This window comes from Lissotriton vulgaris, chromosome 1_1 (assembly GCF_964263255.1).
Source record: "Lissotriton vulgaris chromosome 1_1, aLisVul1.2, whole genome shotgun sequence".
Lineage (NCBI taxonomy): Eukaryota > Metazoa > Chordata > Amphibia > Caudata > Salamandridae > Lissotriton > Lissotriton vulgaris.
In genome coordinates, this window is record NC_141685.1 from 200,274,589 (window position 1) to 200,297,868 (window position 23,280).

The window sequence follows — 23,280 nt, forward strand, 5'->3', positions numbered from 1 at the left end:
TTCAGTGACATGATCTGAAACACAATAGTGCTGGTGATCTGGCGGGTGCATTCTGTGAGCCACTTCTGTCAGGAGCAGCCTGCCATCATGCCCTGATAACCACAACTCTAGTACCAAGCCAGTGACCTCAGCAAATGCAAAGACATTATTACTTATAGTCTCCTGCATCTGATTCTTGCCATCATCATGTGAAACGTTGGCGTTATCATGTCTGCTGCGCACACTTTGTTCATATGTGTACAATTTAAGTGTGTGAACCTGACCACTGTCTTGGACAGAGCTCTTGCTGTGAACACACCATGTGAAGCATTGGTGGTTCAGTGGTAGAATTCTCGCCTGCCACACGGGAGGCCCGGGTTCGATTCCCGGCCAATGCAAGGTTGCTTTCTTTTGACTTTGTTTTCGAAATGATATATATGAACTCAGTGGGGAATAAAATGGTAAGCAGTGACCCCGACGTGATTTGAACACGCAACCTTCTGATCTGGAGTCAGACGCGCTACCGTTGCGCCACGAGGTCCTTACACTTGCAGCCTTCGATGCCAGATGAACAAATGCTGTGGGCCTTTTGACTTATTTTCCTCTGCTTATATGCCTACGGTTGTATTACAGGGCTTGGCCTTTTGTTTTCTATCCTAATTATTGAAATTGACTGCAGGTGCAGTGAGAACGCTGAGGATTGAACTATTCAGGGAAAGGATCGCACGCAGGAAAGAGCAAAGGTACGTATCTGTGTTTCATGCAGACAAAAGGCTACGTCCCTGGGTGGGCTTGAACCACCAACCTTTCGGTTAACAGCCGAACGCGCTAACCGATTGCGCCACAGAGACTATTGACTGTATACATTTCCTGAGACTCAATATATGTCTTGACATGTGTGCGCCTGCCTGGAGCTTGTATTATATAAGGCGTCTTTATGCCATACAGCATTTGTCATTTGCTTAGTGTCTTGTTACTGTTGTAATTTATGATGTGTAGACTACTGTCTAATGGTGTTAGAGCCAGTATTACTACCGGTCACAGTGCATGAGACTCATACATGACTTTTCTCTTTGCCTGCTTAGCGTAGCTCCCTGCTCCTCTGTTTGCGTGCTACCAGCCCGTGAGGCGTGTGTCTTGCCCATCCCATCTTCACTGTGTTATGTTGGACTTGTCTTCTCTGTGAGCAGAGTCTCCTTCCCAGAGCAGGTGCTTTCTCTGAACTCTTGGCTTGTAAGACTGCTGGGAAAGGCCCTCCCTAGCCCCTCAGTCAGATAGATACATTTACCTGCAGAGCTCAGCTTGGGAGAAAGAGATTAGGCAGAGAGCACATAGGGGAAGGCCCACAGAGCACACTTTATTTTACATAAAAGCTCGGGCTTGTGGGAGGACAGGGACATGAGGGTTCTCATGGAAAGAAATCCCAGGAGTATTGATGGCTAGGCCCTGAAACACAACAATCCCGGAATGGCCAGGCACAAGATGCCTCTGCAATAGGCCTGACCCTAGGCTTCCGGAGTTCTTGATCTCCAGAGGCTCCAGTGATGTAAGCCCGACCAGGGCGCGTTGGGATGGCATTAGGGACGCGTAAAGGGGCGCAGGGCGCAGAACTCTGCCCGTTTCACCCCAGCATTTTGGGGAGGACACAGAATCTGGCAAAGCCAGTGGGAAGGATTTTCCAGGAGGAGAGTTCAGTGACATGATCTGAAACACAATAGTGCTGGTGATCTGGCGGGTGCATTCTGTGAGCCACTTCTGTCAGGAGCAGCCTGCCATCATGCCCTGATAACCACAACTCTAGTACCAAGCCAGTGACCTCAGCAAATGCAAAGACATTATTACTTATAGTCTCCTGCATCTGATTCTTGCCATCATCATGTGAAACGTTGGCGTTATCATGTCTGCTGCGCACACTTTGTTCATATGTGTACAATTTAAGTGTGTGAACCTGACCACTGTCTTGGACAGAGCTCTTGCTGTGAACACACCATGTGATGCATTGGTGGTTCAGTGGTAGAATTCTCGCCTGCCACGCGGGAGGCCCGGGGTCGATTCCCGGCCAATGCAAGGTTGCTTTCTTTTGACTTTGTTTTCGAAATGATATATATGAACTCAGTGGGGAATAAAATGGTAAGCAGTGACCCCGACGTGATTTGAACACGCAACCTTCTGATCTGGAGTCAGACGCGCTACCGTTGCGCCACGAGGTCCTTACACTTGCAGCCTTCGATGCCAGATGAACAAATGCTGTGGGCCTTTTGACTTATTTTCCTCTGCTTATATGCCTACGGTTGTATTACAGGGCTTGGCCTTTTGTTTTCTATCCTAATTATTGAAATTGACTGCAGGTGCAGTGAGAACGCTGAGGATTGAACTATTCAGGGAAAGGATCGCACGCAGGAAAGAGCAAAGGTACGTATCTGTGTTTCATGCAGACAAAAGGCTACGTCCCTGGGTGGGCTTGAACCACCAACCTTTCGGTTAACAGCCGAACGCGCTAACCGATTGCGCCACAGAGACTATTGACTGTATACATTTCCTGAGACTCAATATATGTCTTGACATGTGTGCGCCTGCCTGGAGCTTGTATTATATAAGGCGTCTTTATGCCATACAGCATTTGTCATTTGCTTAGTGTCTTGTTACTGTTGTAATTTATGATGTGTAGACTACTGTCTAATGGTGTTAGAGCCAGTATTACTACCGGTCACAGTGCATGAGACTCATACATGACTTTTCTCTTTGCCTGCTTAGCGTAGCTCCCTGCTCCTCTGTTTGCGTGCTACCAGCCCGTGAGGCGTGTGTCTTGCCCATCCCATCTTCACTGTGTTATGTTGGACTTGTCTTCTCTGTGAGCAGAGTCTCCTTCCCAGAGCAGGTGCTTTCTCTGAACTCTTGGCTTGTAAGACTGCTGGGAAAGGCCCTCCCTAGCCCCTCAGTCAGATAGATACATTTACCTGCAGAGCTCAGCTTGGGAGAAAGAGATTAGGCAGAGAGCACATAGGGGAAGGCCCACAGAGCACACTTTATTTTACATAAAAGCTCGGGCTTGTGGGAGGACAGGGACATGAGGGTTCTCCTGGAAAGAAATCCCAGGAGTATTGATGGCTAGGCCCTGAAACACAACAATCCCGGAATGGCCAGGCACAAGATGCCTCTGCAATAGGCCTGACCCTAGGCTTCCGGAGTTCTTGATCTCCAGAGGCTCCAGTGATCTAAGCCCGACCAGGGCGCGTTGGGATGCCATTAGGGACGCGTAAAGGGGCGCAGGGCGCAGAACTCTGCCCGTTTCACCCCAGCATTTTGGGGAGGACACAGAATCTGGCAAAGCCAGTGGGAAGGATTTTCCAGGAGGAGAGTTCAGTGACATGATCTGAAACACAATAGTGCTGGTGATCTGGCGGGTGCATTCTGTGAGCCACTTCTGTCAGGAGCAGCCTGCCATCATGCCCTGATAACCACAACTCTAGTACCAAGCCAGTGACCTCAGCAAATGCAAAGACATTATTACTTATAGTCTCCTGCATCTGATTCTTGCCATCATCATGTGAAACGTTGGCGTTATCATGTCTGCTGCGCACACTTTGTTCATATGTGTACAATTTAAGTGTGTGAACCTGACCACTGTCTTGGACAGAGCTCTTGCTGTGAAGTCATGTGAAGCATTGGTGGTTCAGTGGTAGAATTCTCGCCTTCCACGCGGGAGGCCCGGGTTCGATTCCCGGCCAATGCAAGGTTTCTTTCTTTTGACTTTGTTTTCGAAATGATATATATGAACTCAGTGGGGAATAAAATGGTAAGCAGTGACCCCGACGTGATTTGAACACGCAACCTTCTGATCTGGAGTCAGACGCGCTACCGTTGCGCCACGAGGTCCTTACACTTGCAGCCTTCGATGCCAGATGAACAAATGCTGTGGGCCTTTTGACTTATTTTCCTCTGCTTATATGCCTACGGTTGTATTACAGGGCTTGGCCTTTTGTTTTCTATCCTAATTATTGAAATTGACTGCAGGTGCAGTGAGAACGCTGAGGATTGAACTATTCAGGGAAAGGATCGCACGCAGGAAAGAGCAAAGGTACGTATCTGTGTTTCATGCAGACAAAAGGCTACGTCCCTGGGTGGGCTTGAACCACCAACCTTTCGGTTAACAGCCGAACGCGCTAACCGATTGCGCCACAGAGACTATTGACTGTATACATTTCCTGAGACTCAATATATGTCTTGACATGTGTGCGCCTGCCTGGAGCTTGTATTATATAAGGCGTCTTTATGCCATACAGCATTTGTCATTTGCTTAGTGTCTTGTTACTGTTGTAATTTATGATGTGTAGACTACTGTCTAATGGTGTTAGAGCCAGTATTACTACCGGTCACAGTGCATGAGACTCATACATGACTTTTCTCTTTGCCTGCTTAGCGTAGCTCCCTGCTCCTCTGTTTGCGTGCTACCAGCCCGTGAGGCGTGTGTCTTGCCCATCCCATCTTCACTGTGTTATGTTGGACTTGTCTTCTCTGTGAGCAGAGTCTCCTTCCCAGAGCAGGTGCTTTCTCTGAACTCTTGGCTTGTAAGACTGCTGGGAAAGGCCCTCCCTAGCCCCTCAGTCAGATAGATACATTTACCTGCAGAGCTCAGCTTGGGAGAAAGAGATTAGGCAGAGAGCACATAGGGGAAGGCCCACAGAGTACACTTTATTTTACATAAAAGCTCGGGCTTGTGGGAGGACAGGGACATGAGGGTTCTCCTGGAAAGAAATCCCAGGAGTATTGATGGCTAGGCCCTGAAACACAATAATCCCGGAATGGCCAGGCACAAGATGCCTCTGCAATAGGCCTGACCCTAGGCTTCCGGAGTTCTTGATCTCCAGAGGCTCCAGTGATCTAAGCCCGACCAGGGCTGTGCCCGACCAGGGCGCGTTGGGATGGCGTTAGGGACGCGTAAAGGGGCGCAGGGCGCAGAACTCTGCCCGTTTCACCCCAGCATTTTGGGGAGGACACAGAATCTGGCAAAGCCAGTGGGAAGGATTTTCCAGGAGGAGAGTTCAGTGACATGATCTGAAACACAATAGTGCTGGTGATCTGGCGGGTGCATTCTGTGAGCCACTTCTGTCAGGAGCAGCCTGCCATCATGCCCTGATAACCACAACTCTAGTACCAAGCCAGTGACCTCAGCAAATGCAAAGACATTATTACTTATAGTCTCCTGCATCTGATTCTTGCCATCATCATGTGAAACGTTGGCGTTATCATGTCTGCTGCGCACACTTTGTTCATATGTGTACAATTTAAGTGTGTGAACCTGACCACTGTCTTGGACAGAGCTCTGCCTATGAACACACCATGTGAAGCATTGGTGGTTCAGTGGTAGAATTCTCGCCTGCCACGCGGGAGGCCCGGGTTCGATTCCCGGCCAATGCAAGGTTGCTTTCTTTTGACTTTGTTTTCGAAATGATATATATGAACTCAGTGGGGAATAAAATGGTAAGCAGTGACCCCGACGTGATTTGAACACGCAACCTTTTGATCTGGAGTCAGACGCGCTACCGTTGCGCCACGAGGTCCTTACACTTGCAGCCTTCGATGCCAGATGAACAAATGCTGTGGGCCATTTTGACTTATTTTCCTCTGCTTATATGCCTACGGTTGTATTACAGGGCTTGGCCTTTTGTTTTCTATCCTAATTATTGAAATTGACTGCAGGTGCAGTGAGAACGCTGAGGATTGAACTATTCAGGGAAAGGATCGCACGCAGGAAAGAGCAAATCTGTGTTTCATGCAGACAAAAGGCAACGTCCCTGGGTGGGCTTGAACCACCAACCTTTCGGTTAACAGCCGAACGCGCTAACCGATTGCGCCACAGAGAGTATTGACTGTATACATTTCCTGAGACTCAATATATGTCTTGACATGTGTGCGCCTGCTTGGAGCTTGTATTATATAAGGCGTCTTTATGCCATACAGCATTTGTCATTTGCTTAGTGTCTTGTTACTGTTGTAATTTATGATGTGTAGACTACTGTCTAATGGTGTTAGAGCCAGTATTACTACCGGTCACAGTGCATGAGACTCATACATGACTTTTCTCTTTGCCTGCTTAGCGTAGCTCCCTGCTCCTCTGTTTGCGTGCTACCAGCCCGTGAGGCGTGTGTCTTGCCCATCCCATCTTCACTGTGTTATGTTGGACTTGTCTTCTCTGTGAGCAGAGTCTCCTTCCCAGAGCAGGTGCTTTCTCTGAACTCTTGGCTTGTAAGACTGCTGGGAAAGGCCCTCCCTAGCCCCTCAGTCAGATAGATACATTTACCTGCAGAGCTCAGCTTGGGAGAAAGAGATTAGGCAGAGAGCACATAGGGGAAGGCCCACAGAGTACACTTTATTTTACATAAAAGCTCGGGCTTGTGGGAGGACAGGGACATGAGGGTTCTCCTGGAAAGAAATCCCAGGAGTATTGATGGCTAGGCCCTGAAACACAATAATCCCGGAATGGCCAGGCACAAGATGCCTCTGCAATAGGCCTGACCCTAGGCTTCCGGAGTTCTTGATCTCCAGAGGCTCCAGTGATCTAAGCCCGACCAGGGCTGTGCCCGACCAGGGCGCGTTGGGATGGCGTTAGGGACGCGTAAAGGGGCGCAGGGCGCAGAACTCTGCCCGTTTCACCCCAGCATTTTGGGGAGGACACAGAATCTGGCAAAGCCAGTGGGAAGGATTTTCCAGGAGGAGAGTTCAGTGACATGATCTGAAACACAATAGTGCTGGTGATCTGGCGGGTGCATTCTGTGAGCCACTTCTGTCAGGAGCAGCCTGCCATCATGCCCTGATAACCACAACTCTAGTACCAAGCCAGTGACCTCAGCAAATGCAAAGACATTATTACTTATAGTCTCCTGCATCTGATTCTTGCCATCATCATGTGAAACGTTGGCGTTATCATGTCTGCTGCGCACACTTTGTTCATATGTGTACAATTTAAGTGTGTGAACCTGACCACTGTCTTGGACAGAGCTCTGCCTATGAACACACCATGTGAAGCATTGGTGGTTCAGTGGTAGAATTCTCGCCTGCCACGCGGGAGGCCCGGGTTCGATTCCCGGCCAATGCAAGGTTGCTTTCTTTTGACTTTGTTTTCGAAATGATATATATGAACTCAGTGGGGAATAAAATGGTAAGCAGTGACCCCGACGTGATTTGAACACGCAACCTTCTGATCTGGAGTCAGACGCGCTACCGTTGCGCCACGAGGTCCTTACACTTGCAGCCTTCGATGCCAGATGAACAAATGCTGTGGGCCATTTTGACTTATTTTCCTCTGCTTATATGCCTACGGTTGTATTACAGGGCTTGGCCTTTTGTTTTCTATCCTAATTATTGAAATTGACTGCAGGTGCAGTGAGAACGCTGAGGATTGAACTATTCAGGGAAAGGATCGCACGCAGGAAAGAGCAAATCTGTGTTTCATGCAGACAAAAGGCAACGTCCCTGGGTGGGCTTGAACCACCAACCTTTCGGTTAACAGCCGAACGCGCTAACCGATTGCGCCACAGAGAGTATTGACTGTATACATTTCCTGAGACTCAATATATGTCTTGACATGTGTGCGGCGTGCGCCTGCTTGGAGCTTGTATTATATAAGGCGTCTTTATGCCATACAGCATTTGTCATTTGCTTAGTGTCTTGTTACTGTTGTAATTTATGATGTGTAGACTACTGTCTAATGGTGTTAGAGCCAGTATTACTACCGGTCACAGTGCATGAGACTCATACATGACTTTTCTCTTTGCCTGCTTAGCGTAGCTCCCTGCTCCTCTGTTTGCGTGCTACCAGCCCGTGAGGCGTGTGTCTTGCCCATCCCATCTTCACTGTGTTATGTTGGACTTGTCTTCTCTGTGAGCAGAGTCTCCTTCCCAGAGCAGGTGCTTTCTCTGAACTCTTGGCTTGTAAGACTGCTGGGAAAGGCCCTCCCTAGCCCCTCAGTCAGATAGATACATTTACCTGCAGAGCTCAGCTTGGGAGAAAGAGATTAGGCAGAGAGCACATAGGGGAAGGCCCACTGAGCACACTTTATTTTACATAAAAGCTCGGGCTTGTGGGAGGACAGGGACATGAGGGTTCTCATGGAAAGAAATCCCAGGAGTATTGATGGCTAGGCCCTGAAACACAACAATCCCGGAATGGCCAGGCACAAGATGCCTCTGCAATAGGCCTGACCCTAGGCTTCCGGAGTTCTTGATCTCCAGAGGCTCCAGTGATCTAAGCCCGACCAGGGCTGTGCCCGACCAGGGCGCGTTGGGATGGCGTTAGGGACGCGTAAAGGGGCGCAGGGTGCAGAACTCTGCCCGTTTCACCCCAGCATTTTGGGGAGGACACAGAATCTGGCAAAGCCAGTGGGAAGGATTTTCCAGGAGGAGAGTTCAGTGACATGATCTGAAACACAATAGTGCTGGTGATCTGGCGGGTGCATTCTGTGAGCCACTTCTGTCAGGAGCAGCCTGCCATCATGCCCTGATAACCACAACTCTAGTACCAAGCCAGTGACCTCAGCAAATGCAAAGACATTATTACTTATAGTCTCCTGCATATGATTCTTGCCATCATCATGTGAAACGTTGGCGTTATCATGTCTGCTGCGCACACTTTGTTCATATGTGTACAATTTAAGTGTGTGAACCTGACCACTGTCTTGGACAGAGCTCTTGCTGTGAACACACCATGTGAAGCATTGGTGGTTCAGTGGTAGAATTCTCGCCTGCCACGCGGGAGGCCCGGGTTCTATTCCCGGCCAATGCAAGGTTGCTTTCTTTTGACTTTGTTTTCGAAATGATATATATGAACTCAGTGGGGAATAAAATGGTAAGCAGTGACCCCGACGTGATTTGAACACGCAACCTTCTGATCAGGAGTCAGACGCGCTACCGTTGCGCCACGAGGTCCTTACACTTGCAGCCTTCGATGCCAGATGAACAAATGCTGTGGGCCTTTTGACTTATTTTCCTCTGCTTATATGCCTACGGTTGTATTACAGGGCTTGGCCTTTTGTTTTCTATCCTAATTATTGAAATTGACTGCAGGTGCAGTGAGAACGCTGAGGATTGAACTATTCAGGGAAAGGATCGCACGCAGGAAAGAGCAAAGGTACGTATCTGTGTTTCATGCAGACAAAAGGCTACGTCCCTGGGTGGGCTTGAACCACCAACCTTTCGGTTAACAGCTGAACGCGCTAACCGATTGCGCCACAGAGACTATTGACTGTATACATTTCCTGAGACTCAATATATGTCTTGACATGTGTGCGCCTGCCTGGAGCTTGTATTATATAAGGCGTCTTTATGCCATACAGCATTTGTCATTTGCTTAGTGCCTTGTTACTGTTGTAATTTATGATGTGTAGACTACTGTCTAATGGTGTTAGAGCCAGTATTACTACCGGTCACAGTGCATGAGACTCATACATGACTTTTCTCTTTGCCTGCTTAGCGTAGCTCCCTGCTCCTCTGTTTGCGTGCTACCAGCCCGTGAGGCGTGTGTCTTGCCCATCCCATCTTCACTGTGTTATGTTGGACTTGTCTTCTCTGTGAGCAGAGTCTCCTTCCCAGAGCAGGTGCTTTCTCTGAACTCTTGGCTTGTAAGACTGCTGGGAAAGGCCCTCCCTAGCCCCTCTGTCAGATAGATACATTTACCTGCAGAGCTCAGCTTGGGAGAAAGAGATTAGGCAGAGAGCACATAGGGGAAGGCCCACAGAGCACACTTTATTTTACATAAAAGCTCGGGCTTGTGGGAGGACAGGGACATGAGGGTTCTCATGGAAAGAAATCCCAGGAGTATTGATGGCTAGGCCCTGAAACACAACAATCCCGGAATGGCCAGGCACAAGATGCCTCTGCAATAGGCCTGACCAGGGCGCGTTGGGATGGCGTTAGGGACGCGTAAAGGGGCGCAGGGCGCAGAACTCTGCCCGTTTCACCCCAGCATTTTGGGGAGGACACAGAATCTGGCAAAGCCAGTGGGAAGGATTTTCCAGGAGGAGAGTTCAGTGACATGATCTGAAACACAATAGTGCTGGTGATCTGGTGGGTGCATTCTGTGAGCCACTTCTGTCAGGAGCAGCCTGCCATCATGCCCTGATAACCACAACTCTAGTACCAAGCCAGTGACCTCAGCAAATGCAAAGACATTATTACTTATAGTCTCCTGCATCTGATTCTTGCCATCATCATGTGAAACGTTGGCGTTATCATGTCTGCTGCGCACACTTTGTTCATATGTGTACAATTTAAGTGTGTGAACCTGACCACTGTCTTGGGCAGAGCTCTTGCTGTGAACACACCATGTGAAGCATTGGTGGTTCAGTGGTAGAATTCTCGCCTGCCACGCGGGAGGCCCGGGTTCTATTCCCGGCCAATGCAAGGTTGCTTTCTTTTGACTTCGTTTTCGAAATGATATATATGAACTCAGTGGGGAATAAAATGGTAAGCAGTGACCCCGACGTGATTTGAACACGCAACCTTCTGATCTGGAGTCAGACGCGCTACCGTTGCGCCACGAGGTCCTTACACTTGCAGCCTTCGATGCCAGATGAACAAATGCTGTGGGCCTTTTGACTTATTTTCCTCTGCTTATATGCCTACGGTTGTATTACAGGGCTTGGCCTTTTGTTTTCTATCCTAATTATTGAAATTGACTGCAGGTGCAGTGAGAACGCTGAGGATTGAACTATTCAGGGAAAGGATCGCACGCAGGAAAGAGCAAAGGTACGTATCTGTGTTTCATGCAGACAAAAGGCTACGTCCCTGGGTGGGCTTGAACCACCAACCTTTTGGTTAACAGCCGAACGCGCTAACCGATTGCGCCACAGAGACTATTGACTGTATACATTTCCTGAGACTCAATATATGTCTTGACATGTGTGCGCCTGCCTGGAGCTTGTATTATATAAGGCGTCTTTATGCCATACAGCATTTGTCATTTGCTTAGTGTCTTGTTACTGTTGTAATTTATGATGTGTAGACTACTGTCTAATGGTGTTAGAGCCAGTATTACTACCGGTCACAGTGCATGAGACTCATACATGACTTTTCTCTTTGCCTGCTTAGCGTAGCTCCCTGCTCCTCTGTTTGCGTGCTACCAGCCCGTGAGGCGTGTGTCTTGCCCATCCCATCTTCACTGTGTTATGTTGGACTTGTCTTCTCTGTGAGCAGAGTCTCCTTCCCAGAGCAGGTGCTTTCTCTGAACTCTTGGCTTGTAAGACTGCTGGGAAAGGCCCTCCCTAGCCCCTCAGTCAGATAGATACATTTACCTGCAGAGCTCAGCTTGGGAGAAAGAGATTAAGCAGAGAGCACATAGGGGAAGGCCCACAGAGCACACTTTATTTTACATAAAAGCTCGGGCTTGTGGGAGGACAGGGACATGAGGGTTCTCCTGGAAAGAAATCCCAGGAGTATTGATGGCTAGGCCCTGAAACACAATAATCCCGGAATGGACAGGCACAAGATGCCTCTGCAATAGGCCTGACCCTAGGCTTCCGGAGTTCTTGATCTCCAGAGGCTCCAGTGATCTAAGCCCGACCAGGGCTGTGCCCGACCAGGGCGCGTTGGGATGGCGTTAGGGACGCGTAAAGGGGCGCAGGGCGCAGAACTCTGCCCGTTTCACCCCAGCATTTTGGGGAGGACACAGAATCTGGCAAAGCCAGTGGGAAGGATTTTCCAGGAGGAGAGTTCAGTGACATGATCTGAAACATAATAGTGCTGGTGATCTGGCGGGTGCATTCTGTGAGCCACTTCTGTCAGGAGCAGCCTGCCATCATGCCCTGATAACCACAACTCTAGTACCAAGCCAGTGACCTCAGCAAATGCAAAGACATTATTACTTATAGTCTCCTGCATCTGATTCTTGCCATCATCATGTGAAACGTTGGCGTTATCATGTCTGCTGCGCACACTTTGTTCATATGTGTACAATTTAAGTGTGTGAACCTGACCACTGTCTTGGACAGAGCTCTTGCTGTGAACACACCATGTGAAGCATTGGTGGTTCAGTGGTAGAATTCTCGCCTGCCACGCGGGAGGCCCGGGTTCGATTCCCGGCCAATGCAAGGTTTCTTTCTTTTGACTTTGTTTTCGAAATGATATATATGAACTCAGTGGGGAATAAAATGGTAAGCAGTGACCCCGACGTGATTTGAACACGCAACCTTCTGATCTGGAGTCAGACGCGCTACCGTTGCGCCACGAGGTCCTTACACTTGCAGCCTTCGATGCCAGATGAACAAATGCTGTGGGCCTTTTGACTTATTTTCCTCTGCTTATATGCCTACGGTTGTATTACAGGGCTTGGCCTTTTGTTTTCTATCCTAATTATTGAAATTGACTGCAGGTGCAGTGAGAACGCTGAGGATTGAACTATTCAGGGAAAGGATCGCACGCAGGAAAGAGCAAAGGTACGTATCTGTGTTTCATGCAGACAAAAGGCTACGTCCGTGGGTGGGCTTGAACCACCAACCTTTCGGCTAACAGCCGAACGCGCTAACCGATTGTGCCACAGAGACTATTGACTGTATACATTTCCTGAGACTCAATATATGTCTTGACATGTGTGCGCCTGCCTGGAGCTTGTATTATATAAGGCGTCTTTATGCCATACAGCATTTGTCATTTGCTTAGTGTCTTGTTACTGTTGTAATTTATGATGTGTAGACTACTGTCTAATGGTGTTAGAGCCAGTATTACTACCGGTCACAGTGCATGAGACTCATACATGACTTTTCTCTTTGCCTGCTTAGCGTAGCTCCCTGCTCCTCTGTTTGCGTGCTACCAGCCCGTGAGGCGTGTGTCTTGCCCATCCCATCTTCACTGTGTTATGTTGGACTTGTCTTCTCTGTGAGCAGAGTCTCCTTCCCAGAGCAGGTGCTTTCTCTGAACTCTTGGCTTGTAAGACTGCTGGGAAAGGCCCTCCCTAGCCCCTCAGTCAGATAGATACATTTACCTGCAGAGCTCAGCTTGGGAGAAAGAGATTAGGCAGAGAGCACATAGGGGAAGGCCCACAGAGCACACTTTATTTTACATAAAAGCTCGGGCTTGTGGGAGGACAGGGACATGAGGGTTCTCATGGAAAGAAATCCCAGGAGTATTGATGGCTAGGCCCTGAAACACAACAATCCCGGAATGGCCAGGCACAAGATGCCTCTGCAATAGGCCTGACCCTAGGCTTCCGGAGTTCTTGATCTCCAGAGGCTCCAGTGATCTAAGCCCGACCAGGGCTGTGCCCGACCAGGGCGCGTTGGGATGGCGCTAGGGACGCGTAAAGGGGCGCAGGGCGCAGAACTCTGCCCGTTTCACCCCAGCATTTTGGGGAGGACACAGAATCTGGCAAAGCCAGTGGGAAGGATTTTCCAGGAGGAGAGTTCAGTGACATGATCTGAAACACAATAGTGCTGGTGATCTGGCGGGTGCATTCTGTGAGCCACTTCTGTCAGGAGCAGCCTGCCATCATGCCCTGATAACCACAACTCTAGTACCAAGCCAGTGACCTCAGCAAATGCAAAGACATTATTACTTATAGTCTCCTGCATCTGATTCTTGCCATCATCATGTGAAACGTTGGCGTTATCATGTCTGCTGCGCACACTTTGTTCATATGTGTACAATTTAAGTGTGTGAACCTGACCACTGTCTTGGACAGAGCTCTTGCTGTGAACACACCATGTGAAGCATTGGTGGTTCAGTGGTAGAATTCTCGCCTGCCACGCGGGAGGCCCGGGTTCTATTCCCGGCCAATGCAAGGTTGCTTTCTTTTGACTTTGTTTTCGAAATGATATATATGAACTCAGTGGGGAATAAAATGGTAAGCAGTGACCCCGACGTGATTTGAACACGCAACCTTCTGATCAGGAGTCAGACGCGCTACCGTTGCGCCACGAGGTCCTTACACTTGCAGCCTTCGATGCCAGATGAACAAATGCTGTGGGCCTTTTGGCTTATTTTCCTCTGCTTATATGCCTACGGTTGTATTACAGGGCTTGGCCTTTTGTTTTCTATCCTAATTATTGAAATTGACTGCAGGTGCAGTGAGAACGCTGAGGATTGAACTATTCAGGGAAAGGATCGCACGCAGGAAAGAGCAAAGGTACGTATCTGTGTTTCATGCAGACAAAAGGCTACGTCCCTGGGTGGGCTTGAACCACCAACCTTTCGGTTAACAGCCGAACGCGCTAACCGATTGCGCCACAGAGACTATTGACTGTATACATTTCCTGAGACTCAATATATGTCTTGACATGTGTGCGCCTGCCTGGAGCTTGTATTATATAAGGCGTCTTTATGCCATACAGCATTTGTCATTTGCTTAGTGTCTTGTTACTGTTGTAATTTATGATGTGTAGACTACTATCTAATGGTGTTAGAGCCAGTATTACTACCGGTCACAGTGCATGAGACTCATACATGACTTTTCTCTTTGCCTGCTTAGCGTAGCTCCCTGCTCCTCTGTTTGCGTGCTACCAGCCCGTGAGGCGTGTGTCTTGCCCATCCCATCTTCACTGTGTTATGTTGGACTTGTCTTCTCTGTGAGCAGAGTCTCCTTCCCAGAGCAGGTGCTTTCTCTGAACTCTTGGCTTGTAAGACTGCTGGGAAAGGCCCTCCCTAGCCCCTCAGTCAGATAGATACATTTACCTGCAGAGCTCAGCTTGGGAGAAAGAGATTAGGCAGAGAGCACATAGGGGAAGGCCCACAGAGCACACTTTATTTTACATAAAAGCTCGGGCTTGTGGGAGGACAGGGACATGAGGGTTCTCATGGAAAGAAATCCCAGGAGTATTGATGGCTAGGCCCTGAAACACAACAATCCCGGAATGGCCAGGCACAAGATGCCTCTGCAATAGGCCTGACCAGGGCGCGTTGGGATGGCGTTAGGGACGCGTAAAGGGGCGCAGGGCGCAGAACTCTGCCCGTTTCACCCCAGCATTTTGGGGAGGACACAGAATCTGGCAAAGCCAGTGGGAAGGATTTTCCAGGCGGAGAGTTCAGTGACATGATCTGAAACACAATAGTGCTGGTGATCTGGCGGGTGCATTCTGTGAGCCACTTCTGTCAGGAGCAGCCTGCCATCATGCCCTGATAACCACAACTCTAGTACCAAGCCAGTGACCTCAGCAAATGCAAAGACATTATTACTTATAGTCTCCTGCATCTGATTCTTGCCATCATCATGTGAAACGTTGGCGTTATCATGTCTGCTGCGCACACTTTGTTCATATGTGTACAATTTAAGTGTGTGAACCTGACCACTGTCTTGGACAGAGCTCTTGCTGTGAACACACCATGTGAAGCATTGGTGGTTCAGTGGTAGAATTCTCGCCTGCCACGCGGGAGGCCCGGGTTCGATTCCCGGCCAATGCAAGGTTGCTTTCTTTTGACTTTGTTTTCGATATGATATATATGAACTCAGTGGGGAATAAAATGGTAAGCAGTGACCCCGACGTGATTTGAGCACGCAACCTTCTGATCTGGAGTCAGACGCGCTACCGTTGCGCCACGAGGTCCTTACACTTGCAGCCTTCGATGCCAGATGATCAAATGCTGTGGGCCTTTTGACTTATTTTCCTCTGCTTATATGCCTACGGTTGTATTACAGGGCTTGGCCTTTTGTTTTCTATCCTAATTATTGAAATTGACTGCAGGTGCAGTGAGAACGCTGAGGATTGAACTATTCAGGGAAAGGATCGCACGCAGGAAAGAGCAAAGGTACGTATCTGTGTTTCATGCAGACAAAAGGCTACGTCCCTGGGTGGGCTTGAACCACCAACCTTTCGGCTAACAGCCGAACGCGCTAACCGATTGTGCCACAGAGACTATTGACTGTATACATTTCCTGAGACTCAATATATGTCTTGACATGTGTGCGCCTGCCTGGAGCTTGTATTATATAAGGCGTCTTTATGCCATACAGCATTTGTCATTTGCTTAGTGTCTTGTTACTGTTGTAATTTATGATGTGTAGACTACTGTCTAATGGTGTTAGAGCCAGTATTACTACCGGTCACAGTGCATGAGACTCATACATGACTTTTCTCTTTGCCTGCTTAGCGTAGCTCCCTGCTCCTCTGTTTGCGTGCTACCAGCCCGTGAGGCGTGTGTCTTGCCCATCCCATCTTCACTGTGTTATGTTGGACTTGTCTTCTCTGTGAGCAGAGTCTCCTTCCCAGAGCAGGTGCTTTCTCTGAACTCTTGGCTTGTAAGACTGCTGGGAAAGGCCCTCCCTAGCCCCTCAGTCAGATAGATACATTTACCTGCAGAGCTCAGCTTGGGAGAAAGAGATTAGGCAGAGAGCACATAGGGGAAGGCCCACAGAGCACACTTTATTTTACATAAAAGCTCGGGCTTGTGGGAGGACAGGGACATGAGGGTTCTCATGGAAAGAAATCCCAGGAGTATTGATGGCTAGGCCCTGAAACACAACAATCCCGGAATGGCCAGGCACAAGATGCCTCTGCAATAGGCCTGACCCTAGGCTTCCGGAGTTCTTGATCTCCAGAGGCTCCAGTGATCTAAGCCCGACCAGGGCTGTGCCCGACCAGGGCGCGTTGGGATGGCGCTAGGGACGCGTAAAGGGGCGCAGGGCGCAGAACTCTGCCCGTTTCACCCCAGCATTTTGGGGAGGACACAGAATCTGGCAAAGCCAGTGGGAAGGATTTTCCAGGAGGAGAGTTCAGTGACATGATCTGAAACACAATAGTGCTGGTGATCTGGCGGGTGCATTCTGTGAGCCACTTCTGTCAGGAGCAGCCTGCCATCATGCCCTGATAACCACAACTCTAGTACCAAGCCAGTGACCTCAGCAAATGCAAAGACATTATTACTTATAGTCTCCTGCATCTGATTCTTGCCATCATCATGTGAAACGTTGGCGTTATCATGTCTGCTGCGCACACTTTGTTCATATGTGTACAATTTAAGTGTGTGAACCTGACCACTGTCTTGGACAGAGCTCTTGCTGTGAACACACCAGGTGAAGCATTGGTGGTTCAGTGGTAGAATTCTCGCCTGCCACGCGGGAGGCCCGGGTTCGATTCCCGGCCAATGCAAGGTTGCTTTCTTTTGACTTTGTTTTCGAAATGATATATATGAACTCAGTGGGGAATAAAATGGTAAGCAGTGACCCCGACGTTATTTGAACACGCAACCTTCTGATCTGGAGTCAGACGCGCTACCGTTGCGCCACGAGGTCCTTACACTTGCAGCCTTCGATGCCAGATGAACAAATGCTGTGGGCCATTTTGACTTATTTTCCTCTGCTTATATGCCTACGGTTGTATTACAGGGCTTGGCCTTTTGTTTTCTATCCTAATTATTGAAATTGACTGCAGGTGCAGTGAGAACGCTGAGGATTGAACTATTCAGGGAAAGGATCGCACGCAGGAAAGAGCAAATCTGTGTTTCATGCAGACAAAAGGCAACGTCCCTGGGTGGGCTTGAACCACCAACCTTTCGGTTAACAGCCGAACGCGCTAACCGATTGCGCCACAGAGAGTATTGACTGTATACATTTCCTGAGACTCAATATATGTCTTGACATGTGTGCGCCTGCTTGGAGCTTGTATTATATAAGGCGTCTTTATGCCATACAGCATTTGTCATTTGCTTAGTGTCTTGTTACTGTTGTAATTTATGATGTGTAGACTACTGTCTAATGGTGTTAGAGCCAGTATTACTACCGGTCACAGTGCATGAGACTCATACATGACTTTTCTCTTTGCCTGCTTAGCGTAGCTCCCTGCTCCTCTGTTTGCGTGCTACCAGCCCGTGAGGCGTGTGTCTTGCCCATCCCATCTTCACTGTGTTATGTTGGACTTGTCTTCTCTGTGAGCAGAGTCTCCTTCCCAGAGCAGGTGCTTTCTCTGAACTCTTGGCTTGTAAGACTGCTGGGAAAGGCCCTCCCTAGCCCCTCAGTCAGATAGATACATTTACCTGCAGAGCTCAGCTTGGGAGAAAGAGATTAGGCAGAGAGCACATAGGGGAAGGCCCACAGAGTACACTTTATTTTACATAAAAGCTCGGGCTTGTGGGAGGACAGGGACATGAGGGTTCTCCTGGAAAGAAATCCCCGGAGTATTGATGGCTAGGCCCTGAAACACAATAATCCCGGAATGGCCAGGCACAAGATGCCTCTGCAATAGGCCTGACCCTAGGCTTCCGGAGTTCTTGATCTCCAGAGGCTCCAGTGATCTAAGCCCGACCAGGGCTGTGCCCGACCAGGGCGCGTTGGGATGGCGTTAGGGACGCGTAAAGGGGCGCAGGGCGCAGAACTCTGCCCGTTTCACCCCAGCATTTTGGGGAGGACACAGAATCTGGCAAAGCCAGTGGGAAGGATTTTCCAGGAGGAGAGTTCAGTGACATGATCTCAAACACAATAGTGCTGGTGATCTGGCGGGTGCATTCTGTGAGCCACTTCTGTCAGGAGCAGCCTGCCATCATGCCCTGATAACCACAACTCTAGTACCAAGCCAGTGACCTCAGCAAATGCAAAGACATTATTACTTATAGTCTCCTGCATCTGATTCTTGCCATCATCATGTGAAACGTTGGCGTTATCATGTCTGCTGCGCACACTTTGTTCATATGTGTACAATTTAAGTGTGTGAACCTGACCACTGTCTTGGACAGAGCTCTGCCTATGAACACACCATGTGAAGCATTGGTGGTTCAGTGGTAGAATTCTCGCCTGCCACGTGGGAGGCCCGGGTTCGATTCCCGGCCAATGCAAGGTTGCTTTCTTTTGACTTTGTTTTCGAAATGATATATATGAACTCAGTGGGGAATAAAATGGTAAGCAGTGACCCCGACGTGATTTGAACACGCAACCTTCTGATCTGGAGTCAGACGCGCTACCGTTGCGCCACGAGGTCCTTACACTTGCAGCCTTCGATGCCAGATGAACAAATGCTGTAGGCCATTTTGACTTATTTTCCTCTGCTTATATGCCTACGGTTGTATTACAGGGCTTGGCCTTTTGTTTTCTATCCTAATTATTGAAATTGACTGCAGGTGCAGTGAGAACGCTGAGGATTGAACTATTCAGGGAAAGGATCGCACGCAGGAAAGAGCAAATCTGTGTTTCATGCAGACAAAAGGCAACGTCCCTGGGTGGGCTTGAACCACCAACCTTTCGGTTAACAGCCGAACGCGCTAACCGATTGCGCCACAGAGAGTATTGACTGTATACATTTCCTGAGACTCAATATATGTCTTGACATGTGTGCGCCTGCTTGGAGCTTGTATTATATAAGGCGTCTTTATGCCATACAGCATTTGTCATTTGCTTAGTGTCTTGTTACTGTTGTAATTTATGATGTGTAGACTACTGTCTAATGGTGTTAGAGCCAGTATTACTACCGGTCACAGTGCATGAGACTCATACATGACTTTTCTCTTTGCCTGCTTAGCGTAGCTCCCTGCTCCTCTGTTTGCGTGCTACCAGCCCGTGAGGCGTGTGTCTTGCCCATCCCATCTTCACTGTGTTATGTTGGACTTGTCTTCTCTGTGAGCAGAGTCTCCTTCCCAGAGCAGGTGCTTTCTCTGAACTCTTGGCTTGTAAGACTGCTGGGAAAGGCCCTCCCTAGCCCCTCAGTCAGATAGATACATTTACCTGCAGAGCTCAGCTTGGGAGAAAGAGATTAGGCAGAGAGCACATAGGGGAAGGCCCACAGAGCACACTTTATTTTACATAAAAGCTCGGGCTTGTGGGAGGACAGGGACATGAGGGTTCTCATGGAAAGAAATCCCAGGAGTATTGATGGCTAGGCCCTGAAACACAACAATCCCGGAATGGCCAGGCACAAGATGCCTCTGCAATAGGCCTGACCCTAGGCTTCCGGAGTTCTTGATCTCCAGAGGCTCCAGTGATCTAAGCCCAACCAGGGCTGTGCCCGACCAGGGCGCGTTGGGATGGCGTTAGGGACGCGTAAAGGGGCGCAGGGTGCAGAACTCTGCCCGTTTCACCCCAGCATTTTGGGGAGGACACAGAATCTGGCAAAGCCAGTGGGAAGGATTTTCCAGGAGGAGAGTTCAGTGACATGATCTGAAACACAATAGTGCTGGTGATCTGGCGGGTGCATTCTGTGAGCCACTTCTGTCAGGAGCAGCCTGCCATCATGCCCTGATAACCACAACTCTAGTACCAAGCCAGTGACCTCAGCAAATGCAAAGACATTATTACTTATAGTCTCCTGCATCTGATTCTTGCCATCATCATGTGAAACGTTGGCGTTATCATGTCTGCTGCGCACACTTTGTTCATATGTGTACAATTTAAGTGTGTGAACCTGACCACTGTCTTGGACAGAGCTCTTGCTGTGAACACACCATGTGAAGCATTGGTGGTTCAGTGGTAGAATTCTCGCCTGCCACGCGGGAGGCCCGGGTTCTATTCCCGGCCAATGCAAGGTTGCTTTCTTTTGACTTCGTTTTCGAAATGATATATATGAACTCAGTGGGGAATAAAATGGTAAGCAGTGACCCCGACGTGATTTGAACACGCAACCTTCTGATCTGGAGTCAGACGCGCTACCGTTGCGCCACGAGGTCCTTACACTTGCAGCCTTCGATGCCAGATGAACAAATGCTGTGGGCCTTTTGACTTATTTTCCTCTGCTTATATGCCTACGGTTGTATTACAGGGCTTGGCCTTTTGTTTTCTATCCTAATTATTGAAATTGACTGCAGGTGCAGTGAGAACGCTGAGGATTGAACTATTCAGGGAAAGGATCGCACGCAGGAAAGAGCAAAGGTACGTATCTGTGTTTCATGCAGACAAAAGGCTACGTCCCTGGGTGGGCTTGAACCACCAACCTTTCGGTTAACAGCCGAACGCGCTAACCGATTGCGCCACAGAGACTATTGACTGTATACATTTCCTGAGACTCAATATATGTCTTGACATGTGTGCGCCTGCCTGGAGCTTGTATTATATAAGGCGTCTTTATGCCATACAGCATTTGTCATTTGCTTAGTGTCTTGTTACTGTTGTAATTTATGATGTGTAGACTACTGTCTAATGGTGTTAGAGCCAGTATTACTACCGGTCACAGTGCATGAGACTCATACATGACTTTTCTCTTTGCCTGCTTAGCGTAGCTCCCTGCTCCTCTGTTTGCGTGCTACCAGCCCGTGAGGCGTGTGTCTTGCCCATCCCATCTTCACTGTGTTATGTTGGACTTGTCTTCTCTGTGAGCAGAGTCTCCTTCCCAGAGCAGGTGCTTTCTCTGAACTCTTGGCTTGTAAGACTGCTGGGAAAGGCCCTCCCTAGCCCCTCAGTCAGATAGATACATTTACCTGCAGAGCTCAGCTTGGGAGAAAGAGATTAGGCAGAGAGCACATAGGGGAAGGCCCACAGAGCACACTTTATTTTACATAAAAGCTCGGGCTTGTGGGAGGACAGGGACATGAGGGTTCTCCTGGAAAGAAATCCCAGGAGTATTGATGGCTAGGCCCTGAAACACAACAATCCCGGAATGGCCAGGCACAAGATGCCTCTGCAATAGGCCTGACCCTAGGCTTCCGGAGTTCTTGATCTCCAGAGGCTCCAGTGATCTAAGCCCGACCAGGGCTGTGCCCGACCAGGGCGCGTTGGGATGGCGTTAGGGACGCGTAAAGGGGCGCAGGGCGCAGAACTCTGCCCGTTTCACCCCAGCATTTTGGGGAGGACACAGAATCTGGCAAAGCCAGTGGGAAGGATTTTCCAGGAGGAGAGTTCAGTGACATGATCTGAAACACAATAGTGCTGGTGATCTGGCGGGTGCATTCTGTGAGCCACTTCTGTCAGGAGCAGCCTGCCATCATGCCCTGATAACCACAACTCTAGTACCAAGCCAGTGACCTCAGCAAATGCAAAGACATTATTACTTATAGTCTCCTGCATCTGATTCTTGCCATCATCATGTGAAACGTTGGCGTTATCATGTCTGCTGCCCACACTTTGTTCATATGTGTACAATTTAAGTGTGTGAACCTGACCACTGTCTTGGACAGAGCTCTGCCTATGAACACACCATGTGAAGCATTGGTGGTTCAGTGGTAGAATTCTCGCCTGCCACGCGGGAGGCCCGGGTTCGATTCCCGGCCAATGCAAGGTTGCTTTCTTTTGACTTTGTTTTCGAAATGATATATATGAACTCAGTGGGGAATAAAATGGTAAGCAGTGACCCCGACGTGATTTGAACACGCAACCTTCTGATCTGGAGTCAGACGCGCTACCGTTGCGCCACGAGGTCCTTACACTTGCAGCCTTCGATGCCAGATGAACAAATGCTGTGGGCCATTTTGACTTATTTTCCTCTGCTTATATGCCTACGGTTGTATTACAGGGCTTGGCCTTTTGTTTTCTATCCTAATTATTGAAATTGACTGCAGGTACAGTGAGAACGCCGAGGATTGAACTATTCAGGGAAAGGATCGCACGCAGGAAAGAGCAAATCTGTGTTTCATGCAGACAAAAGGCAACGTCCCTGGGTGGGCTTGAACCACCAACCTTTCGGTTAACAGCCGAACGCGCTAACCGATTGCGCCACAGAGAGTATTGACTGTATACATTTCCTGAGACTCAATATATGTCTTGACATGTGTGCGCCTGCTTGGAGCTTGTATTATATAAGGCGTCTTTATGCCATACAGCATTTGTCATTTGCTTAGTGTCTTGTTACTGTTGTAATTTATGATGTGTAGACTACTGTCTAATGGTGTTAGAGCCAGTATTACTACCGGTCACAGTGCATGAGACTCATGCATGGCTTTTCTCTTTGCCTGCTTAGCGTACTCCCTGCTCCTCTGTTTGCGTGCTACCAGCCCGTGAGGCGTGTGTCTTGCCCATCCCATCTTCACTGTGTTATGTTGGACTTGTCTTCTCTGTGAGCAGAGTCTCCTTCCCAGAGCAGGTGCTTTCTCTGAACTCTTGGCTTGTAAGACTGCTGGGAAAGGCCCTCCCTAGCCCCTCAGTCAGATAGATACATTTACCTGCAGAGCTCAGCTTGGGAGGAAGAGATTAGGCAGAGAGCACATAGGGGAAGGCCCACAGAGCACACTTTATTTTACATAAAAGCTCGGGCTTGTGGGAGGACAGGGACATGAGGGTTCTCATGGAAAGAAATCCCAGGAGTATTGATGGCTAGGCCCTGAAACACAACAATCCGGGAATGGCCAGGCACAAGATGCCTCTGCAATAGGCCTGACCCTAGGCTTCCGGAGTTCTTGATCTCCAGAGGCTCCAGTGATCTAAGCCCGACCAGGGCTGTGCCCGACCAGGGCGCGTTGGGATGGCGTTAGG

The 23,280-nt window shown here is 49.0% G+C and overlaps 42 non-coding genes across 42 annotated transcripts; 14 read left to right on the forward strand and 28 right to left on the reverse strand.

Annotated features, from left to right (window-relative positions):
- The first annotated feature begins 306 nt into the window (after positions 1 to 306).
- TRNAG-GCC (transfer RNA glycine (anticodon GCC)) lies at positions 307 to 377 on the forward strand. The gene has a single exon. It is a non-coding gene; the product is annotated as a tRNA-Gly (tRNA).
- A 71-nt stretch (positions 378 to 448) lies between these two features.
- On the reverse strand, positions 449 to 520 carry TRNAW-CCA (transfer RNA tryptophan (anticodon CCA)). Its single transcript has one exon. It is a non-coding gene; the product is annotated as a tRNA-Trp (tRNA).
- Positions 521 to 756: 236 nt separating this feature from the next.
- Positions 757 to 830, reverse strand: TRNAN-GUU (transfer RNA asparagine (anticodon GUU)). The gene has a single exon. It is a non-coding gene; the product is annotated as a tRNA-Asn (tRNA).
- Positions 831 to 1,975: 1,145 nt separating this feature from the next.
- On the forward strand, positions 1,976 to 2,046 carry TRNAG-GCC (transfer RNA glycine (anticodon GCC)). Its single transcript has one exon. It is a non-coding gene; the product is annotated as a tRNA-Gly (tRNA).
- Positions 2,047 to 2,117: 71 nt separating this feature from the next.
- Positions 2,118 to 2,189, reverse strand: TRNAW-CCA (transfer RNA tryptophan (anticodon CCA)). Its single transcript has one exon. It is a non-coding gene; the product is annotated as a tRNA-Trp (tRNA).
- Positions 2,190 to 2,425: 236 nt separating this feature from the next.
- On the reverse strand, positions 2,426 to 2,499 carry TRNAN-GUU (transfer RNA asparagine (anticodon GUU)). Its single transcript has one exon. It is a non-coding gene; the product is annotated as a tRNA-Asn (tRNA).
- Positions 2,500 to 3,641: 1,142 nt separating this feature from the next.
- On the forward strand, positions 3,642 to 3,712 carry TRNAG-UCC (transfer RNA glycine (anticodon UCC)). The gene has a single exon. It is a non-coding gene; the product is annotated as a tRNA-Gly (tRNA).
- Positions 3,713 to 3,783: 71 nt separating this feature from the next.
- TRNAW-CCA (transfer RNA tryptophan (anticodon CCA)) lies at positions 3,784 to 3,855 on the reverse strand. Its single transcript has one exon. It is a non-coding gene; the product is annotated as a tRNA-Trp (tRNA).
- Positions 3,856 to 4,091: 236 nt separating this feature from the next.
- TRNAN-GUU (transfer RNA asparagine (anticodon GUU)) lies at positions 4,092 to 4,165 on the reverse strand. The gene has a single exon. It is a non-coding gene; the product is annotated as a tRNA-Asn (tRNA).
- Positions 4,166 to 5,326: 1,161 nt separating this feature from the next.
- TRNAG-GCC (transfer RNA glycine (anticodon GCC)) lies at positions 5,327 to 5,397 on the forward strand. The gene has a single exon. It is a non-coding gene; the product is annotated as a tRNA-Gly (tRNA).
- Positions 5,398 to 5,468: 71 nt separating this feature from the next.
- Positions 5,469 to 5,540, reverse strand: TRNAW-CCA (transfer RNA tryptophan (anticodon CCA)). The gene has a single exon. It is a non-coding gene; the product is annotated as a tRNA-Trp (tRNA).
- A 229-nt stretch (positions 5,541 to 5,769) lies between these two features.
- On the reverse strand, positions 5,770 to 5,843 carry TRNAN-GUU (transfer RNA asparagine (anticodon GUU)). The gene has a single exon. It is a non-coding gene; the product is annotated as a tRNA-Asn (tRNA).
- Positions 5,844 to 7,004: 1,161 nt separating this feature from the next.
- TRNAG-GCC (transfer RNA glycine (anticodon GCC)) lies at positions 7,005 to 7,075 on the forward strand. The gene has a single exon. It is a non-coding gene; the product is annotated as a tRNA-Gly (tRNA).
- A 71-nt stretch (positions 7,076 to 7,146) lies between these two features.
- On the reverse strand, positions 7,147 to 7,218 carry TRNAW-CCA (transfer RNA tryptophan (anticodon CCA)). Its single transcript has one exon. It is a non-coding gene; the product is annotated as a tRNA-Trp (tRNA).
- Positions 7,219 to 7,447: 229 nt separating this feature from the next.
- TRNAN-GUU (transfer RNA asparagine (anticodon GUU)) lies at positions 7,448 to 7,521 on the reverse strand. Its single transcript has one exon. It is a non-coding gene; the product is annotated as a tRNA-Asn (tRNA).
- A 1,168-nt stretch (positions 7,522 to 8,689) lies between these two features.
- TRNAG-GCC (transfer RNA glycine (anticodon GCC)) lies at positions 8,690 to 8,760 on the forward strand. Its single transcript has one exon. It is a non-coding gene; the product is annotated as a tRNA-Gly (tRNA).
- A 71-nt stretch (positions 8,761 to 8,831) lies between these two features.
- TRNAR-CCU (transfer RNA arginine (anticodon CCU)) lies at positions 8,832 to 8,903 on the reverse strand. The gene has a single exon. It is a non-coding gene; the product is annotated as a tRNA-Arg (tRNA).
- A 236-nt stretch (positions 8,904 to 9,139) lies between these two features.
- On the reverse strand, positions 9,140 to 9,213 carry TRNAN-GUU (transfer RNA asparagine (anticodon GUU)). Its single transcript has one exon. It is a non-coding gene; the product is annotated as a tRNA-Asn (tRNA).
- Positions 9,214 to 10,305: 1,092 nt separating this feature from the next.
- On the forward strand, positions 10,306 to 10,376 carry TRNAG-GCC (transfer RNA glycine (anticodon GCC)). Its single transcript has one exon. It is a non-coding gene; the product is annotated as a tRNA-Gly (tRNA).
- Positions 10,377 to 10,447: 71 nt separating this feature from the next.
- TRNAW-CCA (transfer RNA tryptophan (anticodon CCA)) lies at positions 10,448 to 10,519 on the reverse strand. Its single transcript has one exon. It is a non-coding gene; the product is annotated as a tRNA-Trp (tRNA).
- A 236-nt stretch (positions 10,520 to 10,755) lies between these two features.
- Positions 10,756 to 10,829, reverse strand: TRNAN-GUU (transfer RNA asparagine (anticodon GUU)). The gene has a single exon. It is a non-coding gene; the product is annotated as a tRNA-Asn (tRNA).
- A 1,161-nt stretch (positions 10,830 to 11,990) lies between these two features.
- Positions 11,991 to 12,061, forward strand: TRNAG-GCC (transfer RNA glycine (anticodon GCC)). Its single transcript has one exon. It is a non-coding gene; the product is annotated as a tRNA-Gly (tRNA).
- Positions 12,062 to 12,132: 71 nt separating this feature from the next.
- Positions 12,133 to 12,204, reverse strand: TRNAW-CCA (transfer RNA tryptophan (anticodon CCA)). The gene has a single exon. It is a non-coding gene; the product is annotated as a tRNA-Trp (tRNA).
- Positions 12,205 to 12,440: 236 nt separating this feature from the next.
- TRNAN-GUU (transfer RNA asparagine (anticodon GUU)) lies at positions 12,441 to 12,514 on the reverse strand. The gene has a single exon. It is a non-coding gene; the product is annotated as a tRNA-Asn (tRNA).
- A 1,161-nt stretch (positions 12,515 to 13,675) lies between these two features.
- On the forward strand, positions 13,676 to 13,746 carry TRNAG-GCC (transfer RNA glycine (anticodon GCC)). Its single transcript has one exon. It is a non-coding gene; the product is annotated as a tRNA-Gly (tRNA).
- Positions 13,747 to 13,817: 71 nt separating this feature from the next.
- Positions 13,818 to 13,889, reverse strand: TRNAR-CCU (transfer RNA arginine (anticodon CCU)). The gene has a single exon. It is a non-coding gene; the product is annotated as a tRNA-Arg (tRNA).
- A 236-nt stretch (positions 13,890 to 14,125) lies between these two features.
- On the reverse strand, positions 14,126 to 14,199 carry TRNAN-GUU (transfer RNA asparagine (anticodon GUU)). The gene has a single exon. It is a non-coding gene; the product is annotated as a tRNA-Asn (tRNA).
- Positions 14,200 to 15,291: 1,092 nt separating this feature from the next.
- TRNAG-GCC (transfer RNA glycine (anticodon GCC)) lies at positions 15,292 to 15,362 on the forward strand. Its single transcript has one exon. It is a non-coding gene; the product is annotated as a tRNA-Gly (tRNA).
- A 71-nt stretch (positions 15,363 to 15,433) lies between these two features.
- TRNAW-CCA (transfer RNA tryptophan (anticodon CCA)) lies at positions 15,434 to 15,505 on the reverse strand. The gene has a single exon. It is a non-coding gene; the product is annotated as a tRNA-Trp (tRNA).
- A 236-nt stretch (positions 15,506 to 15,741) lies between these two features.
- TRNAN-GUU (transfer RNA asparagine (anticodon GUU)) lies at positions 15,742 to 15,815 on the reverse strand. Its single transcript has one exon. It is a non-coding gene; the product is annotated as a tRNA-Asn (tRNA).
- A 1,161-nt stretch (positions 15,816 to 16,976) lies between these two features.
- On the forward strand, positions 16,977 to 17,047 carry TRNAG-GCC (transfer RNA glycine (anticodon GCC)). The gene has a single exon. It is a non-coding gene; the product is annotated as a tRNA-Gly (tRNA).
- A 71-nt stretch (positions 17,048 to 17,118) lies between these two features.
- On the reverse strand, positions 17,119 to 17,190 carry TRNAW-CCA (transfer RNA tryptophan (anticodon CCA)). Its single transcript has one exon. It is a non-coding gene; the product is annotated as a tRNA-Trp (tRNA).
- Positions 17,191 to 17,419: 229 nt separating this feature from the next.
- TRNAN-GUU (transfer RNA asparagine (anticodon GUU)) lies at positions 17,420 to 17,493 on the reverse strand. The gene has a single exon. It is a non-coding gene; the product is annotated as a tRNA-Asn (tRNA).
- A 1,161-nt stretch (positions 17,494 to 18,654) lies between these two features.
- TRNAG-GCC (transfer RNA glycine (anticodon GCC)) lies at positions 18,655 to 18,725 on the forward strand. Its single transcript has one exon. It is a non-coding gene; the product is annotated as a tRNA-Gly (tRNA).
- A 71-nt stretch (positions 18,726 to 18,796) lies between these two features.
- TRNAW-CCA (transfer RNA tryptophan (anticodon CCA)) lies at positions 18,797 to 18,868 on the reverse strand. Its single transcript has one exon. It is a non-coding gene; the product is annotated as a tRNA-Trp (tRNA).
- Positions 18,869 to 19,097: 229 nt separating this feature from the next.
- TRNAN-GUU (transfer RNA asparagine (anticodon GUU)) lies at positions 19,098 to 19,171 on the reverse strand. Its single transcript has one exon. It is a non-coding gene; the product is annotated as a tRNA-Asn (tRNA).
- Positions 19,172 to 20,332: 1,161 nt separating this feature from the next.
- On the forward strand, positions 20,333 to 20,403 carry TRNAG-GCC (transfer RNA glycine (anticodon GCC)). The gene has a single exon. It is a non-coding gene; the product is annotated as a tRNA-Gly (tRNA).
- A 71-nt stretch (positions 20,404 to 20,474) lies between these two features.
- TRNAW-CCA (transfer RNA tryptophan (anticodon CCA)) lies at positions 20,475 to 20,546 on the reverse strand. Its single transcript has one exon. It is a non-coding gene; the product is annotated as a tRNA-Trp (tRNA).
- A 236-nt stretch (positions 20,547 to 20,782) lies between these two features.
- TRNAN-GUU (transfer RNA asparagine (anticodon GUU)) lies at positions 20,783 to 20,856 on the reverse strand. Its single transcript has one exon. It is a non-coding gene; the product is annotated as a tRNA-Asn (tRNA).
- Positions 20,857 to 22,017: 1,161 nt separating this feature from the next.
- TRNAG-GCC (transfer RNA glycine (anticodon GCC)) lies at positions 22,018 to 22,088 on the forward strand. The gene has a single exon. It is a non-coding gene; the product is annotated as a tRNA-Gly (tRNA).
- A 71-nt stretch (positions 22,089 to 22,159) lies between these two features.
- Positions 22,160 to 22,231, reverse strand: TRNAW-CCA (transfer RNA tryptophan (anticodon CCA)). The gene has a single exon. It is a non-coding gene; the product is annotated as a tRNA-Trp (tRNA).
- A 229-nt stretch (positions 22,232 to 22,460) lies between these two features.
- Positions 22,461 to 22,534, reverse strand: TRNAN-GUU (transfer RNA asparagine (anticodon GUU)). The gene has a single exon. It is a non-coding gene; the product is annotated as a tRNA-Asn (tRNA).
- Positions 22,535 to 23,280: the final 746 nt, after the last annotated feature.